At 44.0% G+C, this 6,836-nt stretch overlaps 1 protein-coding gene across 2 annotated transcripts in view; it reads right to left on the bottom strand.

Annotated features, from left to right (window-relative positions):
• htr4 (5-hydroxytryptamine receptor 4) overlaps window positions 1–6,444 on the bottom strand; it is a 303,234-nt gene extending 296,790 nt beyond the window's left edge. The window contains exon 1 of one of the 2 annotated variants that reach the window (XM_078169575.1): window positions 6,003–6,444. The gene's annotated coding sequence lies outside the window, so the exon portion shown is untranslated. Of the gene's footprint in view, window positions 1–5,334; window positions 5,413–6,002 lie in introns of those variants that run through there. The other variant, XM_033633634.2, reaches the window with a different exon arrangement.
• Window positions 6,445–6,836: the final 392 nt, after the last annotated feature.

Consider the following 6,836-nt stretch of genomic DNA (forward strand, 5'->3'; position numbering starts at 1 on the left):
GTAATCAGAGCAAAAGGTGGCTATTTTGAAGAAACTAGAATATAAAACATGTTTTCAGTTATTTCACCTTTTTTTGTTAAGTACATAACTCCACATGTGTTCATTCATAGTTTTGATGCCTTCAGTGAGAATCTACAATGTAAATAGTCATGAAAATAAAGAAAACGTATTGAATGAGAAGGTGTGTCCAAACTTTTGGCCTGTACTGTATCTACACAGCCTCCGGCACTCTCAGATCCTCTTCTGAAATCCAACTCACATCACCATCTGTCCCCTTGACTACAGCCTTCAGCTGTTCTGCCTCCGCCTTTGGAACTTTCTCCCACAAGACATTCACACAATTGATTCCACCTTCAAAACCTGTCTGAAAAAACAGCTTTTAAAGCTGGCATATTTGGTATGATGTAATGATGATTCAGTCTCGATGCCAGGGATCAGCATGCCCGGGGCCCCTGCCCGTCGCCCAGTTCACAATGCACCAGACTCTGATTCCTGTCCCTGCAGATGGTGGGCCCACAGGGTGATGGCTCCATGTTACTTATTGGGGCTGAGCCCGACCTGGTCCCATGGCCCAAGGACGGGCAACCAGATGCTCACTGGCAAGCTCCCCCCCCCCGTGTCTGGCTTCAGGGAGGGACCCTGGTGTCCCCACACTGGTAGAGGTGCTCAAAGTCCAAATATGCCATGTCATCAAGGTCTTCTTGAATCACTCTTGGTCTGGTCCCTTCCCTGGGACCATCTTGCCTTTGGAGATTCTACCAGGGTTTGTTTGCCCCAGACAACACACAAATCCCTCCACCATGTTAAGGTGACGATTCTTCCTTTAGAGGTGTTCCAGGCACGTCCTACAGGTAGGAGGACCCGGGGTAGACCCAGAACATGCTTGAGGGATTACATAACCCATCTGGCCTGGAGGAGCTAGAAAGTGTTGCTGGAGAGAGAAGTGTCTGGGGTGCTTTGCTTAGCCTACCGTGCCCGTGACCCAACCTCAGATAAGCAGATGAAAAATTATTATTATGATTACGTCACTAACTATTGATTAGTTAAGGCAAATCAAAGAAAACATTTGTACAATATCCATCTATTGCATACAAAGTACAGTCAAGGTTTAGTTTTGGTTCGGCACCAGACAGCAATGGATCATCTTCATCACCATGATCATCATCAGTATGTGACAAAACTTTGAACACACTGAGTGTGAGACAGGCCAAAAAGCAGATACACCAACTGCTTACATCGTCACTTTTCCCTGCAGGACATGAACATCCCATCCGTGCTCCACTGGCACTGAACAGTGTGGGTCAGCATTATGTTTGCCCAAATACAAAATCATTAATTCAGAATATTTGCATATGTGCATAATTTATAGAATACTGGGGTGGAATTTCTATTTTGCCAGCACACTATGGCACAAGTGCTCATCCTGCAACCAGAAGTTGTAAAGCTTGTGAGTTCTCAAAGTTATAAGTGAACACCACACAAGTACAACATCCAACATTTAACACAGCACACATTTAGTGATATTCGATACTCCATCTCCTCGACTACCCTGTGTGCCAGTCTAAAATAATCAATCATTTCCTTTGACATGAGTATTGAATGTTCTATACAGTACCAACACATTAAGTAACTCTAAGTATAGCTTATGTTTGCACACCAATCACAGTAGCAGCGAGATGTCAAAGAGGACAGACAAACTGTTCATCACTGTCTTCAGTTCAGTGTTGAGTTAAGCACAAATTATCCCAAAATCTGTGAGTCAGCACTCAGACTTAAGCTCTCAAGAGACACACATTACTCATAATCAACCCCCCTCCACTCCGCAGCTTTTTAAAGCTCCACCCCAATTTCATCTTATTGTTTTGGTCCATCAGCTTAAAGCTTTTAGCAGCACTGCTCCTCACACATGAGAGAAAACAGCCCAGTGGTTCACTATCGCTCAGCAAGAAAGTGTGGAGAGTGAATCTGTGAGCTGTGTTTGTTATAAAATCTTGACAAGTTTGAAGAGTTGAGGTTTGTTACTATAAGTCTATGTTGAAGTCTGTATTCTGCCCTCTAGTGGACAAAAGACACTTAATGCAGCTTATAAGTGAAGGGAAAAAATTAATTGGAGCAGCTGACTGGCTGAAAATGATGGTTTGGTACCATCCATCCATGAATCCATCTATGTGTTGTTTAAAAGCTTTGGTTCACTTGTACTTGTGAAAGTGTGGGCCTGATCTCGTCAATATGAAAACCAAATTCAGACAAGCATGATTCCTACAGATAAATCTGATGGTTATTTCCATCAAGTTTAAATTCAAAAAACATCATCTCAGTCCAATCAATTTCTTCCCCTTGTGCACATCTCTGTCATGCAGTTAAAGGAACAGTGTTTAAGATTTAGGGGGGGGTTTAGTGCCATCTAGTGGTGAGGATTGCAGATTGCGACCAGCTGAAACTTCTCCTTGTTACAATTCCTTCAGTGCTCATTGTTCAGGAGGTTTTTATCGGAAGCTGAATTATCCACAGAGGTCTCTTCCTCTCCAAAACAAACAGACCCGGTCATTTCAACCCGTGAAAACCCTGAATTAAGCAGTTTCACATTAAGACAATCAATGTTTTTTTTGGTGCCGCTCCTTGCGGAGAGGCTGCTAACTACGGTGCCGACGTGTAAACACCAATGGCCCTATCTAGAGCCAGTGTTTGGTTTATCCACTCTGTGCTACTATAGAAACGTGGCAGTGCAACATGGCAATCTCCGTGGACGAGGACCCACTCCCTGATAGATAAACGACTCATTCTAAGGTAACAAAAATGCAAAAATTCTTATTTCAGGTGTTTATACAATAATGAAAACTTACTTATATTATATTCCATTTCTGCCCATATACCCCTCTAAAGCCAACACACTGGGTATTCAAGTAAAGTGTCTTGTTCTCTGCAGCACTTCCTGAGGGGTTCCCACGCCTGACAAGATATATGATCACTCCTGGGGGTTCTGGGTCTTCCCCTGGGGTTTCCTCCCAGTACAACATACTTCAGAAACTGACAGAACTAATGATTCATTCTCTTCCAAGAGTTGCCAGAACACAATATTTTATCTCACGATTTCTCTCTGATCTGGTGCCAAAGAAATAAAATTTACTGCAAACATAAAACAAAGACAAGCAAGCTAATTTATGAAGCGGTAACAATCACATTTGGCATTTTACTTCATCACTGACATTTGAGCTCAGTTATAATACTGTTTCTGCCAATCAGCTAATCAATCTGTTAATCAGTCCACAGAAGCCTCGTTTCAACTGAAGAAAACAAAATGTGGGTTTGATTACAGCTTGTGTCACAGCAACAGAGTGGTCTGCACAGGACTAGAAACCACTTTCCTTAAAGGCTTATTCAAAGCTCAGTGCAAACACAGACTCCGTCTTCATGCAAACACACCCAGACAAATGTATGCACGTACACAACCATGCATCGACTCAAAGTAATCAAAATACAAAGAACACACACTCACAATACAATAAGCGCGTCCAAAAAAAAGGCAACAGCACAGCTCGAGTTCTACAGAAAAGAAATGAAAGTCGAACATACTCGGCGCATCTGGAGAGGAGCTTCTCCTTGTTAAAGTGTGGGAGGAGAAATTCACATCCACAAGTCAATTCAAGAAAAACTCACAAGCTGCTGCTGCTTTGCAACTATTTCTTATTTATCTCTTCTAAAAGAAGACGTCTTGTTTGTGTGTGCCCTCCTGACTATAAGTGCAATGTTCCAGTGTAAATGAAGGGTGTGTGCATGGGCATGTGTTCGTGCACGTCTGCAGGAAAACAAACTTTAAAAACAGATTTTGGCCGTGTATTTAAGCCAGTGTTTCAGAGTCGATCTCTGGAGTCCAGATGCCCACGCTGATGTATAATTTACACCTGGAGTGATTTGCATTGACTATAAAAACTGCAAGTACTCTGGCTGCGCTCTAATCCATCTCACATGGTGCTTTATCTGCAGGCTGTGACTGGTCGTGGGCGAGCTGGAGAGAAGGTGAACTGTAAATGATACGGCTGTGATCCTCCGATCATCGTATCAGCCAATACAACTACACACTGTACCTGCACCTTTGATCGAGGCACGCTGATTCCCTGTGTGTGTCTGTTCCATAAATATTATGTAACCATAATTATCAAAGCCCCTGAGTAACTGCAGAGTAAAATTAGCCAAGTACAACTGAAATGTTCTAGCTACAAATCACATGAGTACATTTTAGGGTTGCTCTACCACTGGCAATTTGTCAAACACTGAATATCAAGCAATGAAATGGAATAAAGTGCAGCTGTTTGTGATATTGTACAATCAAGGAAGAGATGAAAGACAGATTTGGAAGAAATCTGACAACAGCGTCATCAACAGACTGTACAATTATCTTATCAAATCTAAAATGTTGCAGCCAGAAACCCACTGAGTATTATATGCATTCCTACCTCAAAAACATAAACATGCAAAAGTCCTAAAATCCTTACAGCCCGGGGCGTAGCACCAAATTCAGGGCCCTGTGCAAAAGCTGTCTCTGTGAGCCCCCCGCCCCTCCTCTATTGATCCATGTCTCTATCACGCACCTTTCTTTCTTTTCTTTTTGGGATCCCTGAGCTCCTTTTTTGGGGGAAGACATGTGAGTGTATGTTGGTGCTCCAGCAGCATGAGCAGTCACTCACTGAGCTGCGATACGATGTGAATCCTAGTGCAGGGGCAGGCTGAATTATTTGTGTCTTAGAGGGGTGAGAGGAACCTCAGAGAGCTTTCACTATTTTTTCACATAAAGTTCAGTCTTGCAACTGGTTTAATCAGTCAGTTGTAATTCAGTTATGCTACTAATTACCTAGAAAACCAAACCAAACAAAAAACTAACTTTTCATTTCAGGCTTTTTGAGGGTGCCCCTCCCTTTAGGACCCTGGGTGCAGTCCCCTAACTATGACACCCCTGCTTACAGACTTTAAAAGCAATCTGCAATATGTTTTATTTGCATGACATAAGTCATTTGTGAAAGCAGGCGTCACCAGAGTCTCTTTTGACTCCCAAACAGTGGATATCCCAGCTTAGGATAAAACTCAAGAGCCGCAAAGAGCAGATGGAAATTCAAATAAAAACCTCATTTGGAAAAATTAAGCTCAAAATAACTGCAGCATCCCTCACAGCAACATGACAGTAGGAGCAGAGAAAAACCACATAAACACATAAAGAGCACAGATGACTTAAATAAGAATGAAACACGTTAACAATCAAGCACAGTTAAATAAAACCACAGAAACACAATAACTCCCACAATGCAGCATTATTGCCCATTTCAGTGACTGTTCACTTACAGGATCCAGCGGCTCTACAGCCTCCTGCTCCGCGCACACAACATGTGACAGCTGACAGTCGATCCACTCTGTGGATCCATAGCTCTCCTTATCGATAGATTAGTGCAGCCTCACACCCCGGAACCACATGTATGGAAAACTGTGCAGCCTATAATTTACATTTAAACAGATCGATAGGGGAACACGTGCAGGTCAGAAGAGCCAGCCCGTGAAAACTAGAGGCTGAAATGTTTCGTTTACGCATGTTACTCTGACAGTTAACGCGCATTTTGGTGCGTTATGGGACGCAAGTGAACATACAAATACCATCACAAGTTGCACTGCCACCACAAGTTTCTATAACAATACCATACTTATTTAAAAGGCCACATATTTTTACAATAAACTCGCAGTTAAAAGCACATTTGTTTTATGAATTTATATCTAACATGTGGATCTAATTCCATCCACATGCCTCCAAGGTGACTTCAAACTCACACGGGAGGACCACAAACTTCAGATTACAGCTGTAATATAAGACTTAAGATTGCTATTCTTCATTTGAGGAAGGTCACACGTCCTCCTGCACCTTATCTACAGAGGTCAACCGCTCGCACTGGAGACAAACGAGCTGCAAACTGCGCACAGTGGGCTGATAATCTGCGAGAATAAAGCGGATTTCAACTCACCATTTCCTTGTGGAGACGCCGGGTCCTGAAAGCATGTCACGACACTAAATCCCCATGAGCCACAATCACATTGTTCTTCAGTCCGAGGCTCAACGCGAAACTAATTACTGGACCTTAAAAGACAAAGTACAGTAGTCCGAGGTCGCTGGTGACGCTCGGGGTAGAGAAGTGATAAGCGGATACAAGTGGGAATGTGGAGAAGTGTCCGTGCGCAAAGAGCGGCGAGGAGCGACTGGCGGTGCGCGCCTGGAGACAGCGGGGAGAGACACCGCGCAGAGAGGGAGAGAGGGAGAGCCGGGGGGGAGGTGGAGAAACCTCGTGGAGAGAGTTCGTGGGGAGGTGAGGAGACCCCGCAGATTTTTGGAGAGCCGGCGCGCAGCCTGAGCGGAGCGAGCAGCGGAGATATTGCGCTATGCCGCTCCGCCTGAACTCACAGCGGACATTAACCCGCTCCGGTGGAGTCCCTCCTCTTTAGCCCTGAAGTGAAGGAAGCATCCGTCCATCCCTCTACCCCTCTCTCTATCTCTCTCTTCTGTCATTGTCACTCTGCATTTGTCCAACATGATTCACGGCTCTGTCGAGTGAAAGGAGAGATTCTGTAGGTCAAAGGCGCGCAGAGGGCTGTTCTGTGCCCCGGTCTTCTTATCGCTGCTGCAGGGAAACACAGAGAACACAAGACCTTTTCTTTCCTCACTTGAATCGATGTAACGAGCCTGCCCTCACTGTGACCCTTTAATGGAGAAGCCTAAGTTTGACCTTGACTGCAGATGATCTTTGTGGATCTTTAGCTACTGGTCCTTTTCATTTGACCAAACATGTTGCTGTTATTATAGA

Source organism: Epinephelus lanceolatus, chromosome 7 (assembly GCF_041903045.1).
Source record: "Epinephelus lanceolatus isolate andai-2023 chromosome 7, ASM4190304v1, whole genome shotgun sequence".
Classification (NCBI taxonomy): domain Eukaryota; kingdom Metazoa; phylum Chordata; class Actinopteri; order Perciformes; family Serranidae; genus Epinephelus; species Epinephelus lanceolatus.